The sequence below is a fragment of the Hippopotamus amphibius genome, chromosome X (genome assembly GCF_030028045.1).
Source record: "Hippopotamus amphibius kiboko isolate mHipAmp2 chromosome X, mHipAmp2.hap2, whole genome shotgun sequence".
Classification (NCBI taxonomy): Eukaryota; Metazoa; Chordata; class Mammalia; order Artiodactyla; family Hippopotamidae; genus Hippopotamus; species Hippopotamus amphibius.
The window spans coordinates 49,078,630-49,098,706 of NC_080203.1; positions in this window are offsets into that span (position 1 = coordinate 49,078,630).

Consider the following 20,077-nt stretch of genomic DNA (forward strand, 5'->3'; position numbering starts at 1 on the left):
TTCATTTCTTCTTCCTTTTTAAATTTTATTCATATATTTCCATATCTATGTTGCTTTTCTGGGGTACTGTTATACTGTCTTCTTTCCCCTTTCTCTCTTTCTCTCTCTCTCTTTTCTTCTTTCTTTCTTTTCTTTTCTTTTTTTTTTTTTTTCACCATGCTTGTCAGTTTGTTTTGTTTCTTTGCATTAGTCTTTAGTTGGCACTCTGCTTAGGTTTTGGTTTTTTTGGTTTTAAGTTTTTGTTCATTTTCTCTTTTACTGTCTGATTGCATTCTGGGGTTCTACTGTCTGGTTGTTCTAGTGTTTTATGTTCTATTGGGTTCTGCTTTTGTTTTTCTTCTGTCTGTACATGTTTCCTTGATTCAGTATTTATTTGTTTGACTTAAACTTTTACCATTAGTCTGGGACTGGAATAGTCTTTTTAAATCCATTTTGTGCTGGGATGAGCAACCTGTGGAGTCTGGTTTTCTTGACCAGAAGTCAAGTCTGAGGCTCTGGGGAGGGAGCATTGAGTCCAGGATGCTAGACCACTCGTCAGCCACTGGGAATATTAATTGCAGACAGCTCTCATGGAGGCCTCTATCAGTCTAAGGCCCAGCTTCACCTGACTGCTTGCAACTGCCAGTGCTGGATACTCCACATCAAACTACAAACAAGCAGGAATACAAACACACCCATCAGCACACAGACTACCTTAAGCCACCCTAAGCTCACAGATACCCTAAAACACACCACCTGACATGACCCTGCTCATTAGAGGGAAAAGACTCAGATTCACACACCAGAAATCAGGCACCAGACACTTCAATTAGGAAGCCGACTCAAGGCAGTGGACCAACAACACCACAGCAGGGAGAGAACAGAAACAAGAGGAATTACTACTAGATAGCATTGAGAAAGGAGACATCAACTACTGTAAACTAGAAAAAATGAGAAAACAAAGAAACACCTTACAGGCAAAGGAGCAAGATAAAACCCCACAAGACCAAATAAATGAAGAAGAAATAGGCAAATTGCCTGAAAAAGAATTCAGAGTAATGATAGTAAAGATGGTCCAAAATCTTGAGAACAAAATAGGGAAAATACAAGAAACAATAAGGATGGAGAAAAACTAAAGAGCAAACAAACATTAATGAGCGACACAATACCTGAAATTAAAAATACTCTAGATGGAATCAACAGCAGAATAACTGAGCCAGATGGATGAATAAGTGAGCTGGAAGACAGAATGGTGGAAATAACTGCCACAGAGTAGGAAAAAGAAAAAAAGAATAAAAAGAATGGAAGACAGTCTCAGAGACCTCGGGGACATTAAGTGTGCCAACATTTGAATCACAGGTGTCCCAGAAGAAGAAGAAAAATAAAGGGTTTGAGAAAATATTTGAAGAGATTATAGTTGAAAACTTCCCAACATGGGAAAGAAAATAGTCAATAAAATCCAAGAAATGCAGAGAGCCACATAGAGAATAAACCCGAGGAGAAACACACTGAGGCACATATTAATCAAACTAATGAAAATTAAACACAAAGAAAAAATATTAAAAGCAGCAAGAGAAAAGAAACAAATAATACATAAGGGAAACCCATAAGGAAAACAGCTTTTCTTTCTGCAGAAAATTTGCAGGCCAGAAGGTAGTGGTAGGACATACTTCAAGTTTTGAAAGAGAAAAACCTGCAGGCAAGAATACTCTACCCAGCAAAAGTCTCATTCAGATTTGATGGAGAAATCAAAAGCTTTACAGACAAGCAAAAATTAAGGGAATTCAGCACCATGAAACCAGCCTTACAACAGTTGCTAAAGGAATTTCTCTAGGCAAGAAACATAGGAGAAGGAAAAGACCTATTAAAAAAAACAAACCCAAAACACTTAAAAAATGGTAATGGGAACATGCATGTCAATAATTGACTTAAATGTAAATGGATTAAATGCTCAAACCAAAAGACACAGTCTGGCTGAATGGATACAGAAATAAAACCCATATGTATGCGGTCTACAAGAAAACCACTTCAGACCTAGGGACACATACAGACTGAAAATAAGGGGATGGAAAAGATATTCCATGCAAATGGAAGTCAAAAGAAAGCTGGTGTAATCTCTATATCAGACAAATTAGACTTTAAGTAAAGACTATTACAAGAGACAAGAAAGGACACTACATGATGACCAAGGGGTTAATCCAAGAAGAAGATATAAGAAGTGTAAATATCTCTGCATTCAACACGGGAGCACCTCAATACATAAGGCAAATGCTAACAGTCATAAAAGGGGAAAATGACGGCAACACAAAAATAGTAGGTGACTTTAACACCCCACTTACATCAATGGACAGATCATCCAAACAGAAAATAAATAAGGAAACACAAGCTATCAGTGACACATTAGCTCAGATGGACTTAATTGATACTTATAGGACTTTCCAACCAAAAACTACAGAATACACTTTCTTCTCAAGTGTAGATCACATCTTGGAACATTCTCAAGGATAGATCTCATCTTGGGTCACAAATCAAGCCTTGGTAAATTTAAGAAAATTGAAATCATATCAATCAACTTTTCTGATGACAACACCATGAGACTAGATATCAACTAAAGGAAAATACATGTAAAAAATACAGACACATGGTGGCTAAACAATACACTATTAAAAAACCAAGAAATCACTGAAGAAATCAAAGAAGAAATAAAAAAATACATAAGAACTAATGACAATGAAAACACGACAACCCAAAACCTATGAGAAGCAGCAAAAGCAGTTTTGAGAGGTAATTTAATAGCAATAAAATCCTACCTCAAGAAACAAGAAAAATATCAAATAAACAATCTATCTTTACACCTAAAACAATTAGAAAAAGATGAACAAAAAACCCTCAAAGTGAGCAGAAGGAAAGAAATCATAAAGATCAGATCAGAAATACATGAGAAAGAAATGCAGGAAACAATAGCAAAGAGCAATAAAACTAAAAGCTGGTTCTTTGAGAGATTAAATAAAACTGATAAGCCATTAGCCAGACTCATCAGGAAAAAAAGAGAGAAGAGGCAAATCAACAGAATTAGAAATGAAAAAGAAGTAACAACTGACACCGCAGAAATACAAAAGATCTTATTACAAGCAACTATAAGCCAATAAATTGGATAACCTGGAAGAAATGGATGAATTCTTGGAAAAGTACAATCTTCCAAGACTGAACCAGGAAGAAACAGAAAATATGAACAGGTCAATCACAAGCACTGATATTGAGACTGTGATTAAAAATCTTCAAAGAAAAAAAAGCCCAGGGCCGGATGGCTTCACCGGCAAATTCCATCAAACATTTAGAGAAGAGTTAACACCTATCCTTATCAAACTTTTCCAAAATATACCAGAAGGAGGAACACTCCCAAACTCATTCTACAACACCACCATCATGCTGGTATCAAAACCAGACAAAGATGTCACACACACACACACAAAAATAAAGGCCAGTATCACTGATGAATATAGATGCAAAAATCCTCAACAAAATACTAGCAGACTGAACCCAACAGCACATTAAAAAGATCATACACCATGATCAAGTGGGGATTATCCCAGGGATGCAAGGATTCTTCAATGTATGCAAATCAATCAATGTGATACACCATATTAACAAACTGAAGGATAAAAACCATATGATGATCTCAATAGATGAAGAAAAAGCTTTTGACAAATTCCAACATCCATTTATGATAAAAAAAACTCTCCAGAAAGTGAGCATAGAAGGAAATTACTTCAACATAATAAAAGACATGTATGAAAAACCAAGGGCAGCATCATTCTAAATGGTGAAAAAGTGAAAGCATTCCCTCTAAGAACAGGAACAAGACAAGGGTTCCCACTTTCACCACGATTATTCAACATAGTTTTGGAAATTTTAGCCAGTGATATTCTCTGAGCAATCAGAGAAGAAAAAGAAATAAAAGGAATTCAAATTGGAAAAGAAGTAAAATTGTCACTCTTTGCAGATGACATGATATTATACATAAAAAACCCTAAAGAGGCTACCAGAAAACTTCTAGTACTAATTGATGCATTTATTAAAGTAGCAGGACACAAAATTAATACACAGAATTCTCTTGCATTCCTATACACTAACAACAAAAAATCAGAAAGAGACATTAAGGAAACGCCCTCATTTACCATTGCAACAAAAAGAACAAAATGCCTAGAAATAAACCTGCCTAAGGAGGCAAAAGACCTGTATGCAGAAAACTATAAGACACTGAAGAAAGAAATCAAAGATGATACAAACAGATGGAGAGACATACCATATTCTTGGATTGGAAGAATCAACATTGTGAAAATGACTATACTACCAAAAGCAATTTACAGATTCAATGCAATCCTCATCAAATCACCAATGGCATTTTTCACAGAACTAGAACAAGAAATCTTACGATTTGTATGGAAACGCAAAAGACCCCAAATAGCCAAAGCAATCTTGAGAAGGAAAGGCGGAGCTTGAGGAATCAGTCTCTCTGAGTTCAAACTATACTACTAGGCTAACGTGATCAAGACTGTATGGTACTGGCACAAAAACAGAAATATAGATCAATGGAACACAATAGAGAGCCCAGAGATAAGCCCACACACATATGGGCACCTTATCTGTGACAAAGGAGGCAAGAATATACAATGGAGAAAAGACAGCCTCTTCAATAAGTGGTGCTGGGAAAATTGGACAGCTACAAGTAAAAGAATGAAATTAGAACACTTCCTAACACCATACATAAAAATAAACTCAAGATGGATTAAACAGTTAAATGTAAGGGCAGACACTATAAAACATTTAGAGGAAAATATAGGCAGAACATTCTATGACAGAAAGCAAAGCAAGATCCTTTTTGACCCACCTCCCGGAACAGTGGAAATAAAAGCACAAATAAACAAATGGGACCCAATGAAACTTAAAAGTTTTGCACAGCGAAAGAAGCCATAAAGACAAGAATACGGCCATCAGAATGGGAGAAAATATTTGCCAATGAAGCAACGGACAAAGGATTAACCTCCAAAATATACAAGCAGCTCATGCAGCTTAATATCAAAAAAGGAAACAACCCAATCCACAAAAGGGCGGAAGACCTAAATAGACATTTCTCCAAAGAAGACATACAGATGGCTAACAAAGACATGAAAAGATGCTCAAGATCACTAATTATTAGAGAAATACAAGTTAAAGCCACAATGAGGGTATCACCTCACACCAGTCAGAATGGCCATCATCAAAATATCTGGAAACAATAAATGCTGGAGAGGCTGTGGAGAAAAGGGAATCCTCCTGCACTGTTGGTGGGAATGTAACTTGTCACAGCCAGTATGGAAAACTGTATGGAGGTTCCTTAAAAAACTAAAAATAGAACTACCATATGATTCAGCAATCCCACTATTGGGCATATACCCAGAGAAAATGACAATTCAAAAATATACATGTACCAAGGAGAACCTGGGATGAAGTGAGTGAATATCATTGACTTATATACACCACCAAATGTAAAATAGGTAGTGGGATGCTGCTGCATAACACAGGGATATCAACTTTATGATTGATAATGTCTTAGAGGAGTGAGATAGAGAGTGTGGGGAGGTGTCATGAGAGGAAGGGGATATGGGGATATATGTATAAATATAGCTGATTCACTTTGTTGTACAGCAGAAACTGGCACAACAGTGTAAAGCAATTATACTCCAATAAAGAGCTTAAAAGGAAAAAAAAAGAAGAATGAAATAGAGATGATAGAATAAAGGTAACTGGAAATGAATCCACCTTTTTTATGTGCCAGTCACTGTCCTTCTTGCTTTACTTTCATGTTGTTTCATCTTTACAACAACCAAGAGAAGTGTTATATACAATTCATATTTTAGGAAACTGAAGTTCAGAGCACTTAATTAATTTACCTAAGGTCACAGAGCTAGTAACTTTTTAAGCCAGAACACAAACTCCTTTATGTTGAATAAAATTGAAAAAGGTGGTTATTACTAGTCTCCATAAATGTTTTCTTTGTCATTTGCCTACCTTGGGATATTGCCAGTTTGTTATGAAAGCCAACCTTACCAATGTGTAAACTCGACTGATGCCCTTTAATGAGTAAAGAGAGACAGACAGACAGACAGAAATAGAGACAGAGAGATTATGAGAAAAGCAATACTACATACAAGCTCTATTAATAGCCACTCTAAATTATGGTCCCTAAGTAAATAAAGAACTCAGATTTTGATAAAACCTTTTATTTCATGTTTATTTCAACTCACAGTCAAAACTTGGTTTCTCTTTAATAAGAGACATTAACTCTATAATGGACCACAATTTATAATTTGTTTGATATTTGCCTCCCTGACAAAATATCTCTGATCTCTAAAATATCAAATATTCAGAAAGACACAATGTTGAGAAATAGCCTTAGAAAATATTTGTAAAGTGTTGAGTTTCAGTCGTTAAATTAACTTCTTCCAATTCTTTATCTTTCAGGATGGCATTATTTAAACTTTTCTACGTATATTTCTAAATGCCAAATAGAAGTTCAGAAGACTGCTCCTTACTTCTGCTTTCTTTAAGCTCCTAAAATTCATAGCCAGTCTTTGGCTCACTTATTTGCTTCACTGATATTGTGCATTATAAGGGAAAATGGTAATATTTTTGAAGGTATGGGTAATGGAAGCATTTAAGGGACAATAGTAAATTCTTGGGGAGTGTGAGGCAAGGATGGTAGATGTGGGGCCAGCACACTGACGGAATGGATAGTGCATGCTTTTAAGACAGTTGCATGAGTTATCATTCTGACTGCCAGGTACCAGACCTGCAACTAGTCACATAAAATATATGGGTACTAGTCTCTGCTTTTATTTCATTATGATTTGAGTAGTGGATTGTAAAACTTGCCTGATAATCATTATATCTATCTTATCTTAGTTTAATATTGAGAAAGAGCCTATGCATGAGCGATGTTCTCTGGGTGCTGTTAAGTGGCTAATATGTACCTAGTATATTTTGCCTGACTTTTAAGCTTAGGGTATGGAGTGAAGTGAATAACATAACTTTTACCAAGAGTAGGTTTCCTAAAATGATGTTTCTTCTCCAGCTTTATTGAGATATAATTGACATATAACACTGTGTAAATTTAAGGTGTGCAATGTGATGATTTGATACATGTATATATTGCAAAATGATTACAACAATAGGGTTAGTTAACATATTCATCACTTCACATTACTATATTTTTGAGACATTTAAGTTTTACTCTTTTAGCAATTTTCAAGTACATAATACAGTATCATTAACTATAGTAGTCATGATGTATGCTAGATACCCAGAATTTATTCTTATTACAACTGGAACTTTGTACACTTTGACCAACATCTCCTTATTTCCCTCTCCCTCCAGTCCCTGGCACCCACCATTCTACTCTGTGTTTCCATAAGTTTGACGTTTTCTAGATCATACAGTACTTGACTTTCTCTGATTTATTTCATTTAGCATAGTGCCTTCAAGGTCCATCCATGTGGTAACAATGACAGGATTCCCTTCTTTTATGGCTAACATTCAATTATATATATATATATATTTTTTTTTCTTTATTCATTCATTGATGGACACTATTTAGATTGTTTCCATATCTTACCTATTGGAGTAATGCTGCAATGAACATAGGAGTGCAGATACCACTTCAAGACCCTGGTTTCAATTCCTTTGGATATATGCCCAGAAGTGGGATTTCTGGATCATATGGTAGTCCTGTTTTATATTTTTTGAGGAATCTCCATACATTTCTCCATAGTTGCTCTACCAATTTGTATTCCCACCGACAGTGAATAGGGCTCCGTTTTCTCCACACCCCCTGTCAAAACTTGTTCTTTTCGTTTTTTTGAGATTGAACTATATCTTTATTCTTTTTTTTAAGCTCTTTATTGGAATATAAATGCTTTACACTCTTGTACCAGCTTTTGAGGAAAACCAAAGTGAATCAGCTGTATTTATACATATATCCCCATATCTCCTCCCTCCCACAAATCCCTCCCACTCTCCCTGTCCTGGCTCTCTAAGTCATCACCCATCATCAAGTTGATCTCTCTTTGTTATACAGCAACTCCCCACTAGCTATCTATTTTACAGCTGGTAGTGTGTGTATGTATATGCTACTCTCTCACTTCATCCCAGCTTCCCCTTTGCCCCCCCCCATGATAGCCATTCTAACAATTGTGAAGTTATATCTCATTGTGGTTTTGATTTACATTTTTACAACCTTTTATTTATTTCTAATAAATTTATTTTATTTATTGGCTGCATTGGGTCTTAATTGCTGCACGTGGGGTTTCTCTAGTTGCAGCGAGCAGGGTTAATCTTCGTTGCAGTGTGTGAGCTTCTAATTGTGGTGGCTTCTCTTGTTGCACAGCATGGGCTCTAGGCATGCAGGCTTCAGTAGTTGTGGCACATGGGCTCAACAGTTATGGTTCATGGGCTCTAGAGCACAGGCTCAGCAGTTGTGGCACATGGGCTTAGTTGCTCTGTGGCATGTGGGATCTTCCTGGACAAGGGCTCGAACCCATGTCCCCTGCATTGGCAGGCAGATTCTTTACCACTGCGCCACCAGGAAAGTCCCTTGATTTACATTTCATGATGATTAGTGATGTTGAGTAACTTTTCATGTGCTTGTTGGCCATTTGTATGTCTTCTTTGGAAAAATGTCTAGTAGGTTCCTCTTCCCATTTTTTATTGATGTTGTTGTTATAAATTTTTTTTCTGATCTTTATTGGAGTATAATAGCTTTACACTGTTGCTCCAGTTTCTGCTGTACAACAAAGCAAATCAGCTCTATTTATACATATATTCCCATATCCTGTCCCTCTTGAGCCTCCCTCCCACCCTCCCTATTCCACCCCTCTAGGTCATCAGCAATCATCGAGTTGTTTTCACTGTGTTAGGCAGTTGCTTCCTTCTAGCTATCTATTTTACATTTGGTAGTATATAAATGCCAATACTACTCTTTCACTTTGCTCCAACTTCTCCTTCCCCACTTCCCCATGTCCTCAAGTCTGTTCTCTACCTCTGCATCTATATTCTTCCTATACCACTGAGTTTATTAATACCATTTTTTTTAGATTCCATATATATATTAGCATATGACATTTGTTCTTCTCTTTCTGACTTAATTCGCTCCGTATGACAGGCTTGAGGTCCATCTACCTCACTACAAATAACTCAATTTCATTCCTTTTTATTTCTGAGTAATATTCCATTGTATATATGTGCCACATCTTCTTTATCCATTCATCATGCGATGGGCATTTAGGTTGCTTCCATGTCATGGCTATTGTAAATAATGCTGCAGTGAACATTGTGGCACATGTATCTTTTTGAATTAAGGTTTTCTCTGGGTATATGCCTAGTAGTGGGATTGCTGGGTCATACGGTAGTTCTATTTTTAGTTTTTTAAGGAACCTCCATACTATTTTCCATACTGGCTGTATCAATTTACATTCCCACCAAAAATGCAGGAGGGTTCCCTTTTCTCCACAGCCTCTCCAGCATTTATTGTCTTTAGATTTTTTGGTGATGGCCAATCTGAGTGGTGTGAGGTGATATCTCATTGTAGTTTTGATTTGCTTTTCTCTAATAATTAGTGATGTTGAGCATCTTGTCATGTGTTTGTTGGCCATCTGTATATGTTTTATATTGGATTTTTTTTTAGTTGTATGAACTCATCACAAATTTTGAATATGACCTCATTATAAGATATGATTTGCAAATATTTTCTTCCATTATATAGGTTGCTTCTTTATTTTGTTGATTGTTTCTTTTGCTATTCAGAAGCCTTTTAGTTTGATTATAATCCTAATTGTTGATTTTTGCTTTTGTTGCTTGTGCTTTTGGTGTCTTAAGCAAGAAATTTTGCCAAGACTAATGTCAAGGAGATTTTTTCTTATGTTTTCTTCTAGGAGTTTTACAGTTTCAGGTCTTACATTTAAGCCTTTAATCCATTTTGAGTTAACTTTTGTGAGTCGTGTAAGATAATGGTCTAATTTCATTCTTTTGCATGCAGTTATTCAGTTTTCCTAACATCATTTATTGAAAAGACGATCATTCCCCATTGAGTATTCTTGCCTCCCTTATCAAATATTAATTGACTCTGTCTGTATGGGTTTATTTCTGGGCTCTCAATTCTGCTCTATTAGTCTGCAAATGCAATAACATTTTTTTTCTCTTAAAGCCAAGGAATGAATATTAAAAGACTATTTACACCATCAAACTCTCTCTCATTCTTTGTTTTCCCTGACTCCCTGTCTAAAGTAGAAGATATTATAATCCTTACTTGGTGTGTGCTCTATTTGGACATCTGATACTGATTAATATAATTGGAGAAGAAAAGCTGTGTGATGATTTACAGTTTTGGTTTCTTCATTGGGCCATTCTTAAGTATGGAAAAGAGAAAGAGAGGAAAAGTAAAACAGACACACTAAGCCCCTGAAGAAAATAATCATTATAACGGTTGCAAATTTGGAAATTTTACTATGGTGGATTGTACAAGTCTGGCCATCTCACATTTAAGAATGAGAGCTAACATTTCTTAACCACCCACAAGTTAATGCTGAGAAATCTCTCATGTAATTGCTGAACAGTTTCAAATGTGTTGGGTTTTGAAAGGTGTAATTAAAACTTATTCTTCTCTTTTTCTTTGTCTACCAGCTGTTGGATCATAGGAAGAAAGAAAACAGGATTTTTTTTTTCTTTTAACCAGTAAAAGTATTTGCCAGTTTTAAAAAGAAATTGTTCCTTTATACATTAAAAGCCCTCATATCTCTTTAGATCAAGGGATATTGAGTCGAGTTACAGTCAAATGAAATTTTAAACATTTAAGCTGAGAAAAGTCAATGAAGAGATTCAAAGACCTTATCATTTTAAAAAAATGGCTTTTTACAAAATAGAAAATCTTGAAGTTGGGGTGGAAACCTGTGAGGTAATTCTGATCTCATTTGCTATCATCACTAATATACACACATATTAGTATATCATTATTATTATGTTCTTTTTACTTCTCCACATTGGGAAACACTTCCTTTGAGACATTTTTTACTTTTTTCACCACTGATTGTGGGAAATGAGAGTTATTAAATTGATTCAGACATATTAATATTTTATTTTATTTTATTTTATACCTACTAAAATGACAGTTGAGCTTCTTTCTAGAAAAATAACTGTCTCATAACCATTATTCAATTACAAATAATTATTAGTTTATAAATATTGAATGTTGGGTAATTTTAACAGTTTCCTATTGGAGACACTGTAGGAAATTAATCCCCTTCTTGTTTGTTTTCTCCAACCTTTCTACCAGGGTCAAGTATTTAGGCCAAATATGAATACCATGGTATTTGACTTTTGATTGAGAAATCATAGTTTTCAAGAGAGTTATGTCCATTTGAGGAGGGGTAAGTGCTGTATTAGAAACCTCTTAGGTGCCATGTTAGATCATCTTGGTCTCATTTATCTCCATGATCTATGGCCACTTGTCCCTCCCTAGCCCCTGCTTTGATGACCAAGTTGAAGGGAGAACTAATCAACTTCATGCAGACAGAGCCAAACGCTTTATCTCGTGCTCGAATCACTTACCTCTAAACTCCTGCTCTAGGAATTCTGCATTATGGGTGAGGCATGAGGTGCCACAGGACCCAGTCAGTGGCTATGTGTACACAAGCTATATTGCAAGGAATTAAATGCCCCTTGGAGTAAAATTAGGTCAATGGGAGATGGGAGCAAGTGCATAAAATTCTTCTTCCTTTCTCTGCCACACAGTCCTATGATGCAATAGTTTATATGACTTCTCAGAAGATGGTACCAAAAGATTAAGTAATCTGTTGGGCTTAATACCCATTAGCCACTGTACGTTAATGCATTCTCTCATATTTACTCTTCTTATTTTCCTACCTCATTCCCATTTTCCTTCATCCTGGCTACCTTGAAATTGCACTTTCTAAAACTTTAGTAACACGGAACTTTTGCATCAGACTTTACTTTCTTGGAGAACAGGATAAGAAAGGGTATTGAAGCAAAAGCAATCAGACCTAATTTTTCTAAAAGTGCTGCAATCTGACAGAGTCGTATAATTTTCCTGTAAATTAGATGAGCATCTGTGGTAGTAATTAGGGCTGTTCATAAATATTCGAGATCTCATCATTCTCGGCACATGGTAGGATTGCACTTCCCAGTCCTCTTGAAGTTAAGCATGGCCATGTGACCGATTGCAACTAACAAAATGTAAGCTGAATTGACATGTGTTTTTTCAAAGCAGAAATCTTAATAGCTAGTGCATGATTTCCACACTGTTGAGATAGAATCTGTCAGTGTGGGTCCCGAGTGACTACAAAAAGCAGTACCTTCATCTGACCTGTGCTGGACATGTAGCATGAGCAAGAAATAAAACATTTACTGTGTCAAGACACATAACTTTGAGGTTGTTTCTTCCCTCATCATAACCTAGTACATGCTGACTGATATAGCACCCTCCTTTCCCAAAGTGGAGGAGACCACACATCATATTTAGAAATTTGATAGTTTACTTTTTCAGGCTCTCTCTCTCTTTTTCTAATTGAAGTATAGTTGATGTACAATATTATATGTTACAGGTGTACAATACAGTGAGTCACAATTTTTAGGGATTATGTTCCATTTATGCTTATTATAAAATATCACCTATATTCACTGTATTGTACACTATATCATTGTAGCTTATTTTATACGTAATAATTTGTGCTTCCTAATCCTCTACCGCTATATGGCCCCTGCCCCTTCCTTCTCCACACTGGTAACCACTAGTTTGTTCTCTTTATCCATGAGTCTGCTTCTTTGTTATATTCACTCACTAGTTTGTTGAATCTTTTAGATTCCACATATAAGTGATATCATACAGTATTCGTCTTTATCTGTCTGACTTATTTCACTTTACAGCTCTATCTCTTTTTTAAAAAGTGCCACTATAATTCATGTTGACTTCTTTTCACTAGCTTGGGAAATCACTAGTATAAGCTACTACAACCATTTCCATATATGTCTCACACAAAGAACATTGGAATATTGCTGGCATGAATGAATATTTTCTCAATCACTCTGAAATAGGTTTCTAAACTGCTCTGTATTCTTTGATAAATTATTGACATTAAAACCTCCACTAAAAGTAAAACACAAAATTAGATTGTTTTTGGACATGTCTTGATTTCCAATAGAAAGAAAACTTATATGATAAAAACATATGTAAAAAAAAAACTTCAAGAAACAAAACTGTCAGATAGAACTCATGAGTGCATTCAGATAAGTGATATCATTTATGCTGACAATGAAATGAATAAAAAGCTGCCTTCAGTGGGAGAATCCATCTCTCTTAAAATCTTATAAATGGCTCAAGGAATCTGAAATAAGATTTAATGTCTTCATTTAGCAAAAACACTTGTCTGACCTCATGTTCATTGGTACTGGTACTCATTTTTGACCCACATACAATTAATCAGATCAAGACATTCTCTTTTCACTTCCTCCATTCCCTTATGTCACCACCTTTTGGCTGCCAGGCAGTTCACGAGCACCCTACCTCTTCCTTAAAAGAAAAATAACAAACATTCATACATTACTCACTGTGTTCCAGGTACTATCTTAATGACTCTTTCTTACAGCAAGTTTATGAGTTAGGCATTAACATTATTTCCATTCTCATTTTATAGTCTGGGAAACTGAGGCTCATAAATTTCAAGTCTCTTGTCCATGATCATGTAGTTAGTAAGTGAAAAAGCCAGGTTTGGAACTCAGGCAATGTCTGGAGCCATATCCATGGACTATATGCAAGGGTTCCAAAGAAAAGCCAGAAGGAGTACAGTCAGTGCGTGACAAGAAAGTATGAAACACATTTATTTCTGGGAATGCAAGCTAAATGTCTTAATGGTCAGACATATACTGTGCATGTGGGAAACCTGGTGCAGGATAGTAGGGAGCAATAGAACCAGTGTGATAGATAAACTGGAGATTACATGCCTTGCCTAAGTTCAGCCAAAAGAAATGTAGTTTTTAGTCTTGGCATTTTGTATTCCAAGAGGTTGACAAATTCATCTACTGAGTACCCACATTATTGTCTTTAAGTGTGCTTAGTCTACTTAAAAGAGGAGAAACACCAAAGGCCATAATTCTGTAATATTCTTTTTCTAAAAATTCATGTATTTAATGTGCATAATTTAATGAGTTTGGACATAGGTGTATACCCAGTATACCATAATCACAATCAAGGTAATAAACATATCTAACACCTCCAAAAGTTTCTTTGTGTCCCTTTTCTTTTTTGTGTGTGGTAAGAACAGTTAACTTAAGATCTAACCCCTGTAACAAACTTTTAAGTGCACAATACTCTATGGTTAAATTATGGGCACTATGTCGCAAAGCAGATCTCTAAAACTTATTCATCTTATGCAAATTTAACTTCATACTTGTTGAAAAATAACTGTCTACTCCCTTTTCCTCCCATCCCTTGGCAATCACCATTCTATTTTATACTTCTATTAGTTTGATTATTTTAGACACCTTATATAAGTAGAATCATGTAGTATTTCTCCTTCAGTGACTGGCTTATTTCATTTAGCATAATGTTTTCTAGATCCATTCATGTTGTTGTAAATAGTAGGAGTTCCTCCTTTTTTGACGCTCTACACTATTCCATTGTATGCATATACAATATCTACTTGATCCATTTGTCTGTCCATGAACATGTGGGTCATTTCCATATCATGGCTATTGTGAATAAAGCTGCAATGACCATGGGAGCGCAGATTTCTCTTTAAGATCCTGATTTCAATTATTTTGAATATATATTCAAGATTCAGGATTGATGGAACACATAGTAATTCTATTTTTATTTATTTATTTATTTATTGGCCACACCATGTGGCTTGCAGAATCTTATTTCCCTGATCTGGGGTTGAACCAGGGTCTTCAGCAGTGAAAGCACAGGGACCTAACCACTGGATCTCCACGAAATTCCCTATTTTTAATTCTTTGAGGAACTGTTTTCCATAGTGGCAACACTAATTTACATTCCTTATTTTTACAGTGTACAAGATTTCAATCTTTCCACACCCTGGGCCTCATACCCCCACAGAAATTCTGTTAACTATATTCAGACTAGAATACCTTTGGGAGAACCTCAGAATACAGTTAGAAATTGCAGCACCTCAGAAGAACACAGGACAGAGAATGGCCACAAAGAAACATATAGGAATAGCAATTTTACTTTTGCCTGTGTCTTCTTGTCCCCCAAGTCAACATAGCTCAGCACCAAGAAAGAGCCCTTCTGCAGTGGTTCCTCCACTGGGGAAAGGAGAGATAGAGGGGGTATATCCAGTGCAATGTTCTGGTTTAATTCTTCCAAAATGGCCTGAAGATTGATAAAAACTGGAGTTAAAAATCTGTCAGTAGTAGCCTCCCACAGAATAAATTTTAACCCCTACCTGATGTTTGTGTGTGTTTGTGTGTACTGTTCAGTATATTATAAGCAAATACCTTTTCCTTTGTATCTGTGTATGTACAGGTCTAATTGTTCTTGCCTCTAATGAAAGTTAAGAATTGGAGTCACAGTATTGCAGTTTTTTTTCTATAGCTGAGTGGAAATTTAATAATTCTTAGTCACCTGCAGGTAGCTGATAGAACATTGATTAGCATTTCTTGTCTTTCCCTTCTGTCCCTCTGTGAAATTTTCTTCAACTCATTTTGGAAAGGAAACCATGCATTATTCATAACTAAGTGCACTAATTTGATCAACCCTTTCAGATAACCCTGGGTCAATTGAAATTTGACTTCTGTGGCAACTGCCTATAGACAGTCACACAAATGCATCTGCATGCAATTTTCTCTACTGTCATATCAATGGGCCATAACCTCATTCAAAAAAGTCAATCCCTGGAGGTGAGGAGGATGTTAAATATCTGCCCATTCATTCCAAAAACAGTGCCAGTTGATGTAGATTAGGAACTGGACTGGCTCATTTCTCATCAGTCAAAATACATCATTACTTAGCAAAAACTTCTGGTCACTACTGATTTAGTTTGGATTTGAACAAATAATTCAGAGTTTAATGACTCTGTCATTATCTATTCTTTGTTTTGTCTTCTTTAGAAAAGCAAATCAGAACACTTCTGTTCAAAATGTTATATCATATTTATACACTTTCTTACTCTTTATATAATAATCTCCCAGACAAGAATTGCTGCATATTTTCCATACTGCACATTGAAGAAGAGACTTTCTTGGCCCAGATCATTCAATATTTAAACATAGCCTAGAAAACACAACTAGGATTGGCTTTAATTGTGACACTCTATGTTTCACAGCAAAAGCTAATCTTGTAACAAAAACAAAATTGAAAATACTTTGTGTTAATGCTTTCTCTTTGGAGCACCTCAAGGCATGAATGTAAATCTTGTAGAATAACAGAAATTTCTGCCAGAATACTAAGACAGTGTTTCACATGCCTTCCCTCACAGGGGGTGGTGTGTTATGGACTGTCAGCAAAAATTATCAAGAAAAATGTAATCATTGGCAGTTGGATAATGTGATGCTTTCTGGAGCAATTCAAATTTTTTTCCACCTGAACCCTAATTTAGAGATCCCAGGGAGCCAACAGTTTAAATCTATCAATCATTAATTGAGGCAAAAAAGAGAAACTATTCTCAGATCAGTTTTCATTATAATTCAATTGTTACCTTAAGCAATTTTAATTGATTATTCAATTTTAGTTAAAAACATAATAAGAGTTCGATGTCCTTATCCATAGATTTTTTTCCTCTTATCCTCAAGGCAATTAACAATGTTATGTATATGTATAACTGATTCACTTCACTGTATACTTGGAACTAACACAACATTGTAAATCAACTGTACTCCAATAAAAACTCTAAAAAAAGAGAAGTGTTAGCAAGAAGAAATCATGAAATACAGTTGCAGAGATAAAGTGACTGAGATGAACCAGTCTCAGACATTCTCCAGCATCACTTGGTGACTCAGTGGCACCATGAAAGATAATCTGTAAAGCCCTTGATTCCTAGCACTGTCACATGTTTACTTTCTCACTCTCTGTCACAACTACTGTATTTCATCAACATTTTCAGTTACTTGATAAAAGAAAAAGCAGTTTCCTTGTGATTAAAAATCTCCCAACAAACAAAAGTCCAAGACCAGATGGATTCACAGGTGAATTTTATCAAACATTTAGAGAAGAGCTAACACCCATCCTTCTCAAGCTCTTCCAAAACATTGCAGAGGAAGGAACACTCCCAAACTCACTCTATGAGGCCACCATCACCCTGATACCAAAACCAGACAAAGATACTACAAAAAAAAAGAAAATTACAGACCAATATCATGGATGAATTTAGATGCAAAAATCCTCAACAAAATACTAGCCAACAGAATCCAACACCACATTAAAAGGATCATACACCATGATGAAGTGGGTTTTATCCCTGGAATGCAAGAATTCTTCAATATACACAAATCAATCAATGTGATACACCATATTAACATACTGAAGGATAAAAACCACATGATCATCTCAATAGATGCAGAAAAAGCTTTTGACAAAATTCAACACCCATTTATGATAAAAACTCTCCAGAAGGTGGGCATAGAGGGAACCTACCTCAACATAATAAAGGCCATATACAACAAACCCACAGCAAACATCATTCTCAATGGTGAAAAACAGAAAGCATTCCAAGATCAGGAACAAGACAAGGACGTCCACTTTCACCACTACTATTCAACATAGTTTTGGAAGTCCATGCCAGAGCAATCAGAGAAGAAAAAGAAATAAAAGGAATCCAAATTGGAAAGGAAGAAGTAAAGTTGTCACTGTTCACAGATGACATGATATTATACATAGAAAATCCTAAAGATGCCACCAGAAGACTACTTGAGCTAATCAATGAATTTGGTAAAGTTGCAGAATACAAAATTAACACACAGAAATCTGTTGCATTTCTATACACTAACAATGAAAGATCAGAAAGAGAAATTAAGGAAACAATCCCATTCACCATTGCAACAGAAAGTATAAAATACCTAGGAAGAAACCTAACCAAGGGGGTAAAAGACCTGTACTCAGAAAACTATAAGACACTAATGAAAGAAATCAAAGACGACACAAAAGGATGGAGGGACATACCATGTTCTTGGATTGGAAGAATCAACATTGTGGAAATGACTATAATACCCAAAGCAATTTACAGATTCAATGCAATCCTTATCAAATTACCAATGGCATTTTTCACAGAATTAGAACAAGAAATTTTATGATTTGTATGGAAACACAAAAGACCCTGAACAGCCAAATCAATCTTGAGAAGGAAAGACGGAGTTGGGGAAATCAGCCTCCCTGACTTCAGGCTATACTACAAGGCTACAGTGATCAAGACAGTATGGTACTGGCACAAAAACAGAAATATAGATCAATGGAACAGGATAGAAATCCCAGAGATAAACTATGGTCAACTAATCTATGACAAAGGAGGCAAGGATATACAATGAAGAAAAGGCAGCCTCTTCAATAAATGGTGCTGGGAAAACTGGACAGCTCAATGTAAAATAATGAAATTAGAATGCTCCTTAACACCATACACAAAGATAAACTCCAAGTGGATTAAAGACCTAAATGTAAGGCCAGTCACTGTAAAACTCCTAGAGGAAAACTTAGGAAGAACACTCTGACATAAGTCACAGCAAGATCTTTTTTGAACCACCCCCTAGAGTGATGGAAATAAAAAGAAAAATAAATAAGTGGGACCTAATGAAACTTCAAAGCTTCTGCACAGCAAAGGAAACTATAAGCAAGGCAAAAAAACAACCCTCAGAATGGGAGAAAATATTTGCAAACGAATCAACAGACAAAGGATTAATCTCCAAAATATATAAACAGTTCATCCAGCTCAATATCAAAAAAACAAGCAACCCAGTCAAAAACTGGGCAGAAGACCTAAATGGGCATTTCTCCAAAGAAGACATATGGATGGCCAAGAGGCACATGAAAAGCTGCTCAACATCACTAATTATTAGAGAAATGCAAATCAAAACGACTATGAGGTATCACCTCACACTGGTTAGAATGGGCATCATGAGAAAATCTACAAACAGTAAATGCTGGAGAGGGTGTGGAGAAAGGGAACCCTCTTGCAGTGTTGGTGGGAATGTAAATTGATACAGCCACTATGGAAAACACTATGGAGGTTCCTTGCAAAACTAAAAATAGAGTTACCATATGACCCAGCAATCCCACTGCTGGGCGTATACCCAGAGAACACCATAATTCAAAAAGACACATGCACTCCAATGTTCATTGTAGCACTATTTACGATAGTCAGGACACAGAAGCAACCTAAATGTCCATCAACAGATGAATGGATAAAAATGATGTGGTATGTATATACAATGGAATATTGCTTAGCTGTAAAAAGCAATGAAACTGGGACATTTGTAGAGACATGGATGGACCTAGAGACTGTCAAACAGAGTGAAACGAGTCAGAAAGAGAAAAACAAATATGGTATATTAACACATATATGTGGACTACTGAAAAATGGTACAAGTCAACTGGTTTGCAAAGCAGCAATAGAGACACAGATGTAGAGAACAAACATATGGACACCAAGTGGGTAAAGCAGGGAGGGTTGCGAGGGAATGAATTGGGAGATTGGGATACCAAATTGTACACTCTAAATATATGCTGTTTATTGTCTGTTAACTGTATCTCGATAAAAGTTCTTAGTAAAAAAAAAAACAGCTTCCTTAATGATTCAGTTTAATTTTTCAATGCCTATATCCTCCTTTTTAAAGGACTAAAACAACCATTAGAACAAGAATCAATTGGCCAAGAAGGCTTGCACTTGTGCAAGTAACTTTAAGAACAAACCTTGATTCCCAATGAGAGAGACATATGAAAAAATTCAAGAAGATTGAGAGGAGATAAATTTAAATATGAATGTGTTTGAAAGTGGGCATATGGAAATAGCTTACAGAGGTTGAAATTGTTAAATCATACATTCAA